At 36.5% G+C, this 17,419-nt stretch overlaps 1 pseudogene; it reads left to right on the top strand.

Moving 5' to 3' along the window:
* The first annotated feature begins 4,017 nt into the window (after nucleotides 1-4,017).
* On the top strand, nucleotides 4,018-4,366 carry LOC115512929 (annotated as a pseudogene).
* The last annotated feature ends 13,053 nt before the right edge of the window (nucleotides 4,367-17,419 follow it).

Here is a 17,419-nt window from a genome sequence, read left to right as displayed (position 1 = left end):
CTGCTTTAGGATGGAATGTCCTGAGAGTATCTGTTAAATCCATGATTTCCAGGGTGTCATTCAAAGCCATGGTTTCCTTGTTGATTTTCACTTTAGATGATCTCTTAGTTGATGTAAAAAGCATGTAAAATCCCTTACTATTATTTATTTATTTATTTATTTATTTATATTTTGAGAGAGAGAGTATGTGTGTGTGAGCAAGAGAGGGGCATAGGGAGAGAGAGAGAAAGACTCTTAAGCAGTATTTGGAAAGACCACAAATACATGAAGGTTAAAGCACTCCATGCTCTGCACTGAGCATGGAGACTGATGTGGGCTTGATCCCACAACCCTGTCATCATGACCTGAGCCAAAATCAAGAGTATGATGCTCAATTGACTGAGCCAATGAGGTGCTACTCAATTAGTGATTTTATGGTTGTTACTAATTGCTTTATACATTTGGGTTATTCTCTGTTGGGTGTATAAGTATTTACAATTGCTAGACCTTGCTGGGATGTTCTGTTTATTATGATATAGTGCCTTTCTTCGTCTCTTGTTACAGTCCTTTGCTTAAAGTCTAGTTTTCCTGATATAAGTATTCTACTCCAGCTTTCTTTTTAAAACCATTTACAAGATAAATGTATCTCCATCCCTCATTTTTAAATTTACCTTTTAGATAGTTCATATACAGTGCAATATTGGTTTCAGAAGTAGAATTCAGTTATCACTTTCATACAACACCCAGTGCTCATCACAACAAGTAATCTCCCTAATACCCATCATCCATCTAGCCCATCTCCCAATCACCACCCTCCACCAACCCTCAGTTTGTTGTTGACCATTAAGAGTCTCTTGTGGTTTGCTTCCCTTCTTATCTTTCCCCCAACTTCCCATATGTTCATCTATTTTGTTTCTTAAATTCCACATTTCTGATTGCTAAAATTTTATTTGTGTTTACTTCTAAAAGTTCTATAATTTATGATTTATTTTTAAAGTTAATTTTTGTGGACACCATGAGGCTTAGGTCATGCTTCCTTTTATGGTATTGGATACTCATGTGTTCTAACACCAGTTTACAAAATCCTGTCCCTGCTCCAGTCAATTGTTTTTATATGTATCTTTAAAAAAATCAGATGGGCACCTTTTTAAGGCTCTATTTCTTAACTCTCTACATTTTCTCATTGATCGATCTATTTATCATTTTATTAATAGCATGAAATTTTAATTATTGTACCTTCATAATAAGTCTTGAAACAATCAGAAATTTGACACAGTGTTCAGAAGGGATACTAAAAATACAATATATGAAAAGGAATTAAAAAAAAACAAGACTATCGGGAATATGACAGGGATATCCACTCTTACCACTGTTGTTTATCATAGTACTGGAAGCCCTAACATTAGCAGACATCAAAATCAAATAGAGTCATCCAATTTGGCAAGGAAGAAGTCAAGCTTTCACTCTTCACAATGACATGTTACTCAACGTGGAAACCTGAAAGACTATACCAGAAAACTGTAGAACTGATCCATGAATTCAGCGAAGTCACAGGATATAAAATCAATGTACAGAAATCGGTTGCATTTGTATACGTCAGTAATGAAGCAGCAGAAAGAGATACCAAGGAATCAATCCCATTTACAATTGCATCCAAACCCATAAGATACTTAGGCATAAACCTAACCAAAGAGGTGAAAGATTATGAAAATAATTGGAGAAGACACACACACACACAAATGGGAAAACATTCCATGCTCATGGATTGGAAGAACAAATACTGTTAAAATATTGATATTACTCAAAGCAATCTACACATTCAATGCAATCCTTATCAAAATAACACCAGCATTCTTCACAGAACTAGAACAAACAATCCTGAAATTTGTATGGAACTACAAAAGACCCTGAATAACCAAAGTAATGTTGCAAAAGAAAACCAAAGCTGGAGGCATCTCAATTCTGGACTTTACGCTGTATTACAATGCTGTAATTATGAATACAGTATGGTACTGGCACAAAACAGACACATAGATCAATGGAGCAGAATAGAGAATCCAGAAATGGGCCCACAAATATATAGCCAACTACTCTTCAACAAAGCAGGAAAGAGTGTCAGGTGGAAAAAAAGTCGCTTCACAAATGGTGATGGGAGAACTGGACAGTGACTTGCAGAAGAATGAAACTGGGCCACTTTCTTACATACACAAAAATAAATTCAAAATGGGTGAAGGTCTAAATGTGAGACAGTAAACCATCAAAATCCTACAGGAGAAAACAGGCAACAACCACTTAGACTGAGACCACAGCAGCTTCTTACCTGATATGTCTCCAGAGGCAAGGAAAACAAAAGCAAAAATGAACTATTGGGACCTCATCAAGATTAAAAGCTTCTGCGTGGTGAAGGGAACAGTCAACATAACTAAAAGGCAGCCTACATAATGGGAGAAAATATTTGCAAATGACATATCAGATAAAGGGAAAGTATTCAAAATCTATAAAGAACTTATCAAACTCAACACCCCAAACACAAATAACCCAGTTAAGAAATGGAGAGAAGACATGAATAGACACTTTTCAAAGAAGACATCCAGATGGCTAACAGACACATGAGAAGATGCTCAACATCACTCAACATCAGTGAAATACAAATCAAAACCACAATTAGATACCACCTCACACCTGTCAGAATGTCTAAAATGAACAACTCAGGAAACTACAGATGTTCACGAGGATGTGGAGAAAGGGGAACCATTTAGCACTGTTGATGGGAATACAAACTGGTGCAGCCACTCTGGAAAACGGTATGGAGGTTCCTCAAAAATTAAAAATAGAACCATCCTAGGACCCAGCAATTGCATTACTAGGCATTTATACAGAGGATACAAAAATGTTGTTTTGAAGAGGCCCATGCACCCCAGTGTTTATAGCAGCGCTATAAACAATAGCCAAATTAAGGAAAGAGCCCAAGTGTCCATTGACTGGTGAATGGATATGGATAAAGAAAATGTGTTTAGATATACAATGGAATACTACTCAGCAATGAAAAGGAACAAAATCTTGCCATTTGCAACAACATGGATGGAACCAGAGGGTATTATGCAAAGCAAAATATATCAGAAAAAGACAAACATCATATGACTTCACTCATATGCAGAATTTGAGGAACTCAACAGATGAAAAGAGGAAAAGGGAAGGAAAAATAAGATAAAAAGCAATAGGGAGGCAAACCATGAGACTCTTCAATGCAGAAAACAAACAGGGTTGCTGATGGGGAGGTGGGTGGAGGGATGGGTTAAATGTGTGGTGGGCATTAAGGAGGGCACTTTTCAGGATGTGCACTGGGTGCCATATGTAAGAGATGAATCACTGGGACTACACTGTATGTTAACCAACTTGAATTTAAATAAAACACACACACACACACACACACACACACAAGATTTATCAAAAATTTAAAAACACTTATATAACAACACCAAAAACACAAATTTTGAAATAAATAATTCACAAGGAGGACTTCATTGAAATTAAACATTTCTGCTTATATTGCTAAATGAAATAAGCCAATCTGTAAAGCCTACATAGTATATAACTCCAACTACAACAGATTTTTGAAAAGGCACAATTATGGACATATTAAAAATGATTAGTGTTTGCCAGGGACTGACTTTATGAGGAGTAGAGGGACAGTGTTGATTTAATGGGTGAATTTTTAGGGCAGGGAAGTTAATCGATATGATTCTATAAGAATGGTTACACTAGCAACAATGAACCACATTGTAAAATACAGACTTTGTGTGATCATGATGTGTCGATATAGGTTATCAATATAAACATGTACCAATCTAGTAGGGACGATGCTAATGAGGAAAGTTTTTCCTGTATGTCTTTAAGATGTATACACTAGATCTCTGTACCTTCACTTCCATATTATCATGTATCTAAAAGTGACCCCCCCTAAAAAAAAAGAATAAAGGGGCTTGGTCCAACCCTAATGCTGCCAAGGTTGCAAGCCTGAGGATCTTCCAACCCAAGATGTGTTACATCACCTCCTACCTGCTGGCCTCCTCAGAGACAATGCCTCCCCCAGTGCCAAATACATCAAGAAGATTCTGGATAGGTGTCAGCACAAGGTGGATGGCGACCGGCTCAACAAAGTCATCAGCGAGCTGAATGGAAAAAAAAAATATTGAAAATGTCACTGCCCAGGGGGAGTGGCAAGCTGGTGGTCAGCATGCTCACTGGTGGGACTGTGACTGTCTCTGCTGCTCCAGGATCTGCAGCTCCTGCTGCTGGTTCCAACACAGCCACAGCAGTGGAGAAGAGAGATGACAGGAAGTCAAAGGAGTGGGACGTTGACATGGGATCTGGATTGTTTCATTAGAGCCCCACTCTCCTGCAAAGAAAACCCTTTTTGCAAATAAATAAATAGATAAATAAATAAATAAATAAATCTAAGAAAAACATAAACAATAAATGTCTGTGGAAGACAAACAATGAAAGTACAATATACAGTGGAAGAAAGCATTTACGCATCAAATTCTAGCAATAAGCTTGTATAGAGAGTACATAAAAATTATTCAATATTTCAAGAGGAAGAAAATAAACTATACAATTAAAAACTATATGGATATTTTACTAAGTAAATAAATGATAATTAAGACCATGAAGATACTCACTATTAATAACTGTTACAGAACTGCAAATTTAAGGTTACATAAGAGATCATCATTAAAATACAATATACTGACAATTCCAGTTGATGTTGTGAGTGTGCAACAGCTGGAAATCTCATACATAGGTGGTGATATTGTAAAATGGTTCAGCCATTCTAAGAATCACACATTTTATTTATATTGTCCTTACACTTGATCTTGGTTAGGTATAAGGCTTTAGATTAAAAAGTCCTTTCAAATGAATCATGGCATTTCTCTAAGATCTTGTAGAAACCTGTCCCTGTGATGAGAAACTACACCTCAACTTAATTTGCATTACATGTGGTATATTTTTATTTTCTGTAAGAGCACTTGGGTTCTTTTACTCGCACTTCATTTTCCTTGGTTTGTTTTATTTTATTTTTCTGATGCACCAAGTTCTTTCATGTGGCAACAATTATTCTCTAAAGTTTACTGGAGGATTCTATGTAGATGTGCTGCGGTACCTTTATCTGTTTATTGGCTTTTCATTATTATCTTGCATTATTTTGGCAAGGGAAATTAAAAACAAAATTATTTCCTGAGAGTCACATACCACTTTCTCAAAAGTCCATGTTACAAAACCACATCATAAGAATCAGATAAACAAGATACCAACAAAGAAAATGTATGAACATCCAATTACTGACATCCCCAAAATGAAGAACTACATAGTGACTAGAAATAATTTTATTCTAAATTCTTATTTTAAAGTTTTTATTTAAATTCCAGTTAGTTAACATACAATGTAATATTAGATTCACATGTACAATACAGTGATTCAACAATTCCATACATCACCCAGTGCTCATCACAACAAGTGCACTCCTTAATACACATCTCATATTTTGACGCCCCTCCACCCCCCGCTCCCAACTCTCCTCTGGAAACCAGTAGTTTGCTTTCTATAGTTAAAGTCAGTTTCTTTGCCTCTCTCACTCTTTTTTTTCCCCTTTTCTCATTCCCTTTGTTTCTTAAATTCCACATATGAGTGAAATCCTATGATATTTGTCTTTCCCTGACGGACTCATTTCGTTTGGCATAATATACTGTCTCCATTCACATCATTGTAAGTGGCAAGGTTTTATTTTTTCTTATTGCTGAGTAATATTCCATTATGTATATATGTATATATATATAATATGTACATATATATACACACATATACAAATTAATTAATATATATAGTTCCATTATATATATTAAACTCCATTATATATTACATATATGTAAATATATATGGTATATAATATTATATAGCATATAGTATTATAATATAATATATATAATATATAATATAATTTATATAATATAATAGTATAGTTTATAATATATATGTGAATATATATAATAAATAAATATTTATATATGTATAAGGCCAGGATTTGATTTCCTATCACCCTCTGGCTCTCCTGGAGTTAAGCCTGCTAATTTTTAAATCTCTTAGAATTAAGAGTCACTGTTTTTCAAAGCCAGATGTCTTGAGAACTCCTCTTCCCAGTGCAGACACTGATCATCGTGTCTCTCCATGCTTGTGATCTCCCTCTCATTTATTATTGTGACACTGGGGGTCTGGTTCTCAACTATGTCTCCACTTGTGCCATTTTTGATGCGGCCTTACCTCTCTCATTAGCTTTAAGTCTGTTCTAGCCAGTATTTAGGTCATTTTTTAGTTACCGGCATGAGTGTAGCTTGTTTTCTCAGTGTGTCTGTGGATGAGGTGAGTACAGAATCCTGCTACTCCACTTCCCTCTTTCTCTCTGTGGATTTTTGTTATTATTTTTTATTTACTATTATTATGTGTTTGTTTGTTTGTTTGTTTCAAGTTCCAGAATAACTAACATACAGTGTTATATTTGGTTCAGGAGTAACACATAGTATTCAACATTATTCACCACTCATCAGAATAAGTGTAGTCACCACCTGTCACCATACATTACTACAATACTATTGAATATATTATCTATCTTGTACTTTGCATCTCAATAGATTATTTATTATATAACTAAAAGTTTCCATATTTTAATCTCTTTTACCTAATTTTCCCATCCCTCCTCACCTTCATTCTGGCAACCATCACTTTATTATATGTATTTAAGAATCTGTATATTTTTATCTATTTATTTATTTTCTTTTTAAAAGTTCACATGTAAGTGAAGTTATATAGCATCTGTCTTTCCAAGCCTACTTATTTCACTTAGTATACAACATAACACCAAAAAAATCTGATTAAAAAATAAGAAGATATGAATAGGCTTTTTTGTCCAAAGATGACATAGAGATGACAAAAAAAATTTACAAATAACACTACCATTCAATCCAACAAATTCATTTCTGATTATTTACTCACAGAAAATAAAAAAAAAAAACAAAAAACATCAATTCAAAGAGATACATGCCCTGCTATGTTCATTCCAGCATTAATTACAATAGCCAAGATATGGAAGCAACCCATGTCCATTGATTACTGGATCTACATAGAAGATGTGGTGTATATATACATATATAAACAAAGAAAAGTCAATAACCACTTTCTTTCATTAGCATATAGAATCTCTATACTTCTCCTCCTTCTCACATTTTAGATTATCAATGTTGAAATTTATGTTGTTTTATATTGTGTATTGAATAACAAATTATTGTATAGTTATTTCAATAGTTCAGTTTTTCAACATTTAAAGTACATTTGAGAGTGATTATGTGTCAGCATTATAATATTAGATGGTCTCCACTGACTACACATTTACCTACACTGGAGAGTTTTATAATTTAATATGTTTTTTTTTAATTTTTTTTTCAATGTTTATTTATTTTTGGGACAGAGAGAGACAGAGCATGAACGGGAGAGGGGCAGAGAGAGAGGGAGACACAGAATCGGAAACAGGCTCCAGGCTCTGAGCCATCAGCCCAGAGCCTGACGTGGGGCTCGAACTCACGGACCGTGAGATCATGACCTGGCTGAAGTCGGACGCTTAACCGACTGCGCCACCCAGGTGCCCCAATTTAATATGTTTTTATGATGTTAGATTTCCAACCTTTCTTTTCAGCTTGAAGAGAATACTTTAGTATTTCTTATTAGGGAACTCTAGGGATAATAAATTCCCCCAACTGTTTGTTTTGAAAAATCTTTATATTTTTGGGTGGTAGAGGAAGATGGTGACAGAGTAGGAGGACCAGAGGTTCATCTTCTCCCATGAACACAACTAGATAACTATTAAACCATCATAAATATCCTGGTAGTAGACCTTAGACTGACAGAACAAACCCTGTAACTAAAGGCAGAGAAGAGGCCACATCAAAGAAGGTAAGAAGTGCAGATAAATGCTTTCAGGGAGAAATGGATCCTGAGTGCCTCACAGGGGAGGTGGCCATGTTTGCTGAGAAGGATGAGGGAGTAGAGCACTCAGGGGAACATACAAAGAAAATATACCCTGAAGGCCATTGACTTAGAAAATAAGAGGGGCTGAATTTTATGAGTTCTTGCAAACAACAGTACTTAAAGCCTGGAGTTTTAAAGGTCAAAGGGCTTGGCTGGAATAGAAACTTGAGGGCACTATGTTGCTCCTGGAGAGAGGGCATGCAAACAACCCATAGGCAAATAGCAATCTTAATGAATGCCTAGGGCACACAGTGGGGAGATTATTCACTCTTCTCTGAGAACCTCCTTGAGAAGCAGTGTTCAGACAGATGCCTCTCCAGGAACAAAGGAGTTACTGCTGCCATTTCCCTACACCACCCTTCAGCATAAACACAGAGCCAACTGTGGGAAGCAGTGAATCACCAACACTGGCCACCTAACTCGCTTACACAAAGCCTCACCCCCACCCCCTGTACTCTGGTGGGACTTCTTGGTCAGTAAATCTTGTCCCAGTCTAAACAACGCTGGCCCCTTCTTTAGAGGACCAGCACTACATACCGCTCACAGCACATTCCTGACCAGAAAATTCTGCAGGGACTATGTTCTGGTGGAGGAGGTATAAGATCTCATTTCACAAGCAGATCAGAACACCTAGTTAACACTCACCACATTCAGGCCAGGAACCAAACATTACCCACCACAGGCCAAGAAAGCCTTTGTAGATGACTGGTCTGAAGGAAAGAGCAGCGAAAACACAACAGCAGAGTGCATGCAGCAAAAAACACAGACACTACCTGAGGCATGAGGCCTTGGGCACTCCATGACCTCTTCTATATAAAGCCAATACATTCAAGACTTGAAAACATAAGTGGTTTTTCTAACACAGAGAAGAATGAAGACACTGAGACAAAATGCCACGGCAGAGGAATTTCTCCCAAATTAAAAAAAAAAAAAATAGGCACAGTCAGAGATATAAGTAAAATAGGTATAAGTAACATGTGTGATGAAGAATTTAAAGCAACAATCAGAATGACACTCACTGGGCTTGAAACAAGAATAGAAGACATCAGTGAGACCTTCACCAAAGAGTAAACAGAGTTTAAAAAGAATCAATCAGAAATGAAGAATAGAATAAATGATGATGGAAACTGGCTTGATGCAATGAACATAGGGCTGGAAGAAACAGAGGAAAAAATAGTAATCAAAAGACAAAATAATGGAAAGTAATGAGGCTGAACAAAAGAGAGAGGGAGGAATTATAGAACATGGGATAGACTCTGGGAATGCTGTGACTTGAGCAAGATAACAGCATTCATATTGTTGGAGTCCCAAAATAAGAAGATAGAGAAAAAAGGGCAGAAAATTTATTTAAGGAAATAATAGCTGAAAACTTTCCTGGTCTGGTGAAGGAAAAATACATCAGATCTAGGAAGCACAGGGGACCCTCATTAAAATAAAAAAATAAAAAAATAAAAAGCAAACAAGACATACCGTAATTATAGATACAAAACTTAGTGACAAAGAAAAAAAATCTTAAAAGCAGCACAACAAAAGAAGACCCATAAGGCTAAATGGAAATTTCTCAACAGAAACTTGGCAAACCAGAAGGGAGTGGCATGGCATATTCAAAGTTTTGAATGGGAAAATTTTACAGCCAACAATACTTTATCCAGCAAGGCTATCATTCAGAATAGAAGGAGACATAAAGAGCTCCCCAAACAAAAACTAAAGGAGCTCAGACCACTAAACTAGCCCTGCACATAATATTAAGGGGAATCTTTCAGTGGAAAGGAAAGATCAAAAGTGACAAATACAAGAAATGGATCAGAGAAAAATCTCAAGAAACAATGTCAAAAAAGTAATACAATTTCAATAAGTTCATATTTAGCAATAATTACTTTGAATGTAAATAATCTAAATGCTCCAATTAAAAGACAGCATGTCAAAATGGGTGAAAAAAACCACACTTCACCTATGTGCTGCTGACAGGAAATTCATTTTAGGTCTCAAGACACCTGCAGACTTACAGTGAAGGGATAGTTCCTCTTTTGTTCTTTGTTGAAGATGAGTTGACCATATAGTTGTGGGTCAATTCCTGGGTTTTCTGTTCTGTTCCATTCATCTATGTGTCCATTTCTGTGCCAATAGCATACTTTCTTGATGATGATAGCTTTGTAATATAGCTTGAAATCTGAAATAGTGATACCTCCAGTTTTGTTTTCTCAGGATTGCATTAGCTATTTGGGGTCTTTTGTGGTCTCTTCAACAAATGGTGTTGAGAAAACTGGATGGTGACATGTGGAAGAATTAAACTGGACCAGTTTCTTACACCGTACAGAAAGTAAATTCAAATGGAAGAAAGACTAAAATATGAGACAATAAACCATCAAATTCCTAGAGGAGAACATAGGTAGCAACCTCTTTGACTTTGGCTGGAGCAATTCTTGCTAGATACATCACAAAGCAAACATGAATATTGGACTTTATTGAGATAAAAAGCTTCCGCACAAGGAAGGAAACAAAAAACAAAATTAAAAGCATCCTGTGGAATGGGAGAAGATAAATATCTTATAATTGTTAGTATGTGATAAAGGGTTAGTATACAAAATCTATAAAGAAGCTATCAAACTCATAATCCAAAAAGCAAACAATCCAGTTAAGAAATGGGCAGAAGACATGAATAGGCATTTTACCAAAGAAGACATCCAGATGGCTAACACAAACATGAAAAGATACTCAACATCACTCATTTCAGGTAAATACAAATCAAAACCATGGTGAGATACCAGCTCACACTTGTCAGAATGGCTAAAATTAAGAGCACAAGAAACAACAGGCATTGGTGAGGAGGCAGAGAAAGGGGAACCCTCTTACACTGCTGCTGGGAATTCAAACTGGCACAACCACTCTGGAGAACAGTATGGATTATCCTTAAAAAACTAAAAATAGAACTACCGTATGACCTACCAATTGCACTATTAGGTTTTTGCCTAAAGGATGCAAAAATACAGATTCAAAGGGATGTGAATACACTCCAATGTATGGAGCACCATTATCAACAATAGCCAACCTATGGAGAAAGCCCAAATGTGCATCAACTGCTAGTGGATAAAGAACATATGGTGCATATACACAGTGGAATATTATGCAGTCATCAAAAACCCCTGCCATTTGCAACGTGGATGGATCTACAATGTATTATGGTAAACAAAGTAAGGCAATCAGGGAAAGGCAAATATATATTTCACTCATATGTGGAATTTAAGAAACAAAATAGATGAACATATGGGAAGTTGGGGGAAAGATAAGAAGGGAAGCAAACCACAAGAGACTCTTAATGGTCAACAACAAACTGAGGGTTGGTGGAGGGTGGTGATTGGGAGATGGGCTAGATGGATGATGGGTATTAGGGAGATTACTTGTTGTGATGAGCACTGGGTGTTGTATGAAAGTGATAACTGAATTCTACTTCTGAAACCAATATTGCACTGTATATGAACTATCTAAAAGGTAAATTTAAAAATGAGGGATGGAGATACATTTATCTTGTAAATGGTTTTAAAAAGAAAGCTGGAGTAGAATACTTATATCAGGAAAACTAGACTTTAAGCAAAGGACTGTAACAAGAGACGAAGAAAGGCACTATATCATAATAAACAGAACATCCCAGCAAGGTCTAGCAATTGTAAATACTTATACACCCAACAGAGAATAACCCAAATGTATAAAGCAATTAGTAACAACCATAAAATCACTAATTGAGTAGCACCTCATTGGCTCAGTCAATTGAGCATCATACTCTTGATTTTGGCTCAGGTCATGATGACAGGGTTGTGGGATCAAGCCCACATCAGTCTCCATGCTCAGTGCAGAGCATGGAGTGCTTTAACCTTCATGTATTTGTGGTCTTTCCAAATACTGCTTAAGAGTCTTTCTCTCTCTCTCCCTATGCCCCTCTCTTGCTCACACACACATACTCTCTCTCTCAAAATATAAATAAATAAATAAATAAATAAATAAATAAATAAATAAATAATAGTAAGGGATTTTACATGCTTTTTACATCAACTAAGAGATCATCTAAAGTGAAAATCAACAAGGAAACCATGGCTTTGAATGACACCCTGGAAATCATGGATTTAACAGATACTCTCAGGACATTCCATCCTAAAGCAGCAGAAGACAGATTCTTTTTGAGTGCACATGGAACATTCTCCAGAATAGATCACATACTGGGTCACAAATTGTGCCTTAACAAGTACAAAAATATTGAAATCATATCACGTATTTTTTTCCAATACAACACTATGAAATTTAAAGTCAACGACATGAAAACAAAAATGGGAAGACCAAAATACATGGAAGTTAAGCAACATGTTCCTAAAAAGTCAGTGACTTCACCAGGAAACTAAAGAAGGAATGTAAAAATTACATGGAAACAAACAAAAATTTAAAAAAAAAATGGTACAAAACCTTTGGGATGCAGCAAAAGTGGTCACAAGAGGGAAGTATATCACAATACAGGTCTACCTCAAGAAGCAAAATACAAAAATACCAAATATGCAACCTAATTTCATACTTAAAGGAATTAGAAAAAGAACAATATTTGAAACCTAAACCAGCAGGAGGAAGTAAATAATAATAAAGATTATAGTAGATATAATGATATAGAAACTAAAACAAACAAAACAACAATAGAACAAATCAATGACACATTGAGCTGGTTCTGTGAAAAAAAAATAATAAAATTAAGGAAACCATAGCCAAACTTACCAAAAAGAAAATATAAAGGACCTTGGGGCGCCTGGGTGGCTCAGTCGTTAAGCGTCTGACTTCGGCTCGGGTCGTGATCTCGCGGTCCGTGAGTTTGAGCCCCGCGTCGGGCTCTGTGCTGACAGCTCGGAACCTGGAGTCTGCTTCGGATTCTGTGTCTCCATCTCTCTCTGACCCTCCCCCGTTCATGCTCTGTCTCTGTCTCAAAAATAAATAAACACTAAAAAAAATTTTTTTAAAAAGAAAATATAAAGGACCCAAATAAATAAAATCACAAACTGGAGAGGAGAAATAACAATCAACAACACAGAAATTAAAAAACGTAAAGAAATATCTTATAAAATATTATATGCCAAAAAAATAAGACAACCTAAAAAAAGTGAACAAATGCCTTGAGGCATATCAAGTACTAAAACTGAAACATGAAGAAATAGACAACTTGAACAGACTAATAGCTAGCATGGAAATTGAATCAATAAAACAAATAAACAAAAAACAACTCCCAACAAATAAAAGTCTAGAGCCTGATGGAATCACAGGAGAATTCCACCAAACATTTAAAGAAGAGTTAATACCTATTAATAAACTGTTCCAAAAAATAGAAATGGAAGGAAAGCTTCAAAGCTCATTCTATGAGGCCAGCATTACCCTGATTCCAAAATTAAACACTCCACTACAAAAGACAGCTACAGGCCAATAACCCTGATGAACAAGGATACAAAATTTCACAATAAAATATTATCAAATAAAATTCAACAGTATATTAAAGAAATTATTCACCACAATTAAGTGGGTTTTATTCTGGGGTTGCAGCGTTGTTCAATATCAAAAATCATTCGATCTGATAACACTACATTAATAAAAGAAGTGATAAGAACCATATGATCCTCATTATGGAGATAGAAAAAACATCTGACAAAGTAAAACATCCATTCATGATAAAAAATCCTCAACCAAGGAGGGATAGAGGGAACATACCTCAACATAATAAAGGCCATATACAAAAAAACCTCGATGTGGAAAAACAGAGCTTTTCTTCCATGGTCAAGAACAAGAGAGGGATGTCAAATCTCGTAACTATTATTTAACATACAACTGGAAGACCTAGTCTAATAATCCAAAAATGACAAAAACTTAAAAAGCATCTGAATCACAAGGAAGAAGTTTAGCCTTCTCTATTTTGCAGATGAAATGATACTCCAAGTAGAAGATCCAAAAGACTCAACTAAAGAATTGCTACACTTGATACACAAATTCAGTTATGTAGCAGGATACAAAATGAATGTACAGAAATCTGTTACATTTCTATACACCAATAATGAAGCAACAAAAATAGAAATCAAGGAATCAATTCCATATATGATTGTACCAAAAATAATAAGATACCTAGGAAAACACCTAACCAAAGAAGTAAAAGATCTGTATTCAAAAACTATAGAACACTTATGAAAGAAATTGAAAAGGACACTAAGAGATGGAAAATATTCCATGCTCATGTATTGGAAAAACAACATTGTTAAACATGTCTATACTGTCCAAATCAATCTACACATTTACTGCAATCCCTATAAAAATACCACCTGCATTTTTTCCCAGAGCTAGAATAAATAATCCTAAAATTTGTATGGAACCACAAAAGACCCCAAATAGCCAAAGCAAACTGAGAAAGAAAAGCAAAGATTGAACCATCACAATTCCAGACTTTATTACAAAGCGACTGTATTACAAAGTGGTAGTCCTCAAGACAGTAGGGTACTAGCACAAATCCAGACACATAGATCAACAGACTAGAACATAAAACCAAAATTAACCCACTGTTATATGGTCAATTCATATTTACCATAGTAGGAAAGAATATCCAATAGAGAAAAGAAAGTGTCTTCAACAAACGGTGCTGGGAAAACTGGACAACAACATGCACAAGAATGAAACTGGACCACTTTCATACACAAAAACAAATTCAAAATGGAAGAAAGACCTAAATATGATACAGGAAACCATTAAAATCCTAGAAGAGAAAACAGGGAGTAATCTTTTTGACATTGGCCATTAGCAATTTCTTACTCCATATGTCCTCTGTAGCAAAGGAAATAAAATTTAAAAAATAAATTATTGGGCTTCATCAAAATTAAGTACTTCTGCAAAGCGAAGGAAACAATCAACAAAACTTAAAAGCAACCTTGGGAACAGAATAATATATTTAAAAATGATGTATGATAAATGGGTAGTATCCAAATATAGAAAGACTTACACAACTCAACACAGAGAAAACAAATAATCTAGGTGAAAAATGGGCAGAAAAATGAGTAGAATTTTTTTTTCAAATGAGATATAAAAATGGCTAAGTAACACATGAAAAGATGCTCAACATCACTCCTTATCAGAGAAATACAAATCAAAAATACACCTGTCAGAATGGCTAATATTAACAACCAACACAGGAAACAACTGTTGGCAAGGATGAGGAGAAAAGGAAACCCTCCTGCACTGTTGCTGGGAATGCAAACTGGTGCAGTCACTCTGGAAAACAGTATGGAGTTTCCTCAAAAAGTTAAAAATAAAACTACCCTATGATCCAGCAATAGCATTGCTAGGAATTTACCCAAAGGATACAGGAGTGCTTATGCATAGGGACACTACTCAGTATTTACTGAAAGGACATAAAAATACTGATTTGAGAAGACGGCAGAGAAGTAGGGACTCCTAGGGTTCCCTCATCCCTCAAACACAGCTGTATTGAGGTCAGATCACTTGGAACACCCAGGAAATCGATCTCAAGACTGACAGAAGGATCTCCACTGTTGGAGGGAGACAGAGTGGCAGGTACGAGGTGTGTGGAGGTGAATTGGGGGAGAGAAAAATGGCGATGCCACGGATACCCTTCCCAAGGAGAGATAAAGGGAGAGAAAAGAAGAGGGGTTGAAAGAATGCAGCATCAGGTTTGCACAAGAGGAAAACCTCTCTGGACCATGGACTGAGGAGTGAGAGGTACTAAGGGTGGCAGGTTTTTGCAGTGTGTGGAGCTCAAACTCTGAGGTTTTGGAGGTGTGTAATTTTCTCCAGAACAGAACTTGTGGCACAAGGTCCTGGGGAGAAGAAGGCAGCTGGTTGGTCCAGGAGTGCACAGGGTGGTGTAGGTCTCCTTCCCGGGGTACATTTGTAAGAGAGTATATCTCCTCTCCAAGGGGAAAAAAAAAAAGCCTGCAGGTGACACCAGCGGGCCTTTCATCAGGCAGGGGACAGAGGCGGGCCTAGAGAAAAGATAACCTGGGTCCTGCCTTTAGTGGTGCTACACCATAGCGCTTGTGCCCCTCTCAGGCACGTGACTGTTTTCCTGGGCCGGGCATCAGATACAGCATGGAGAGGCTCTAGTCTAGAGGATGGGATGGATGCGCAGTGCCAGGTCCTTTAAGATTTTGAGTTTTGAATCCCAGGCTCCTGCCAAATATTAAACACAGCAGAGATGTAGGGCAGGGGTCTATTCTGTGAGGGCTTCCTGAAAAGTGTGTGTCGGGGTGTGAGGTCCCCTGTCTGGAGATCAGAAAGATGGGTGACATGATTTTCTCCTTTAACACCAACATGGTAGGACTTCAGAGAGCAGCAGAGGCGCCCCCCCCCCCACAACCCAGCTTACACCATTACACCAAACCCTGCCCCCTCGTGCCTGGCAGCTGTATATGTACTGGTATAGAACTGAGTCTGATCCAGGGCAATGGGCCTGTCCTCCAGAAGACCAGCATGGGCAGTACCCCAAATGTACCAAGGTTACTGAAAGTATGTGCTTCGAAGCTCCACCTGCAGTTCTGATGAAAATAGGATCATGCTTACTTTTTTTTTTCTTCCTTCCTTCCTTTCCTTCCTTCCTCCCTCCCTTCTTTTTCTTTCTTTCTTTTCTTTCTTTCTTTCTTTCTTTCTTTCTTCTTCCTTCCTTCCTTCCTTCTTTCTTTCTTTCTTTCTTTCTTTCCTTCTTTCTTTTTCTTCTTCTTTTTTTTTTTTTTCCTTTGGAATCAGGCTTATCGTGTTTTGTTTGATAGTTTCTTTTTCCATTTCCTTTTCTTTATCTCTTCCTTTTAAAATTGGATCACCATTCATTTTAACTTTTCTTTTTCTTTTCTTTTTTTTTTTTTTCATTTTTTCCCTTTCGTTTCATTTGGAATCAGGCTTATAATTTTTTTATTGTATGTATCGTTTTTCGCTTTCTTTTTTCCTTCTCTCTCTCTCTTTCTCTCTAGGATCAGGCTTATTTATTTATTTTTATTTTTTCCCCAAGCTTATGTTAACAACAACAACAACAAAATCAAAGTGCACTTAGTTAAATGTCCAAACAGTTCCAATTGCAAGCAAGGAGGAGCTCTGCAGAGGAAAGTGCAGCCAAAATTCAACACCAGAATGCACACAGCATACACCAGAAACACTTTCTGGTGTGCCAGGCCCTAGATAGTGTATGGTCACTTTTTAACATAGCAGTACTTTCAGGAGAAGGAAACATAACAAGCCTTTAAAACAAGCAAAAGATAGCAACTTAGTCAAAATGACAAGACAGAGGAATACTCCCACCAAAAAAAGTTCAAGAGGAAATCACAGCCAGAGATTTGGTCAAAACAGATATAAG

This window comes from Lynx canadensis, chromosome A1 (genome assembly GCF_007474595.2).
Source record: "Lynx canadensis isolate LIC74 chromosome A1, mLynCan4.pri.v2, whole genome shotgun sequence".
Classification (NCBI taxonomy): Eukaryota; Metazoa; Chordata; class Mammalia; order Carnivora; family Felidae; genus Lynx; species Lynx canadensis.
Note: the sequence above shows the minus strand (reverse complement) of the source record. Positions and strands in the feature narration are given on the sequence as shown.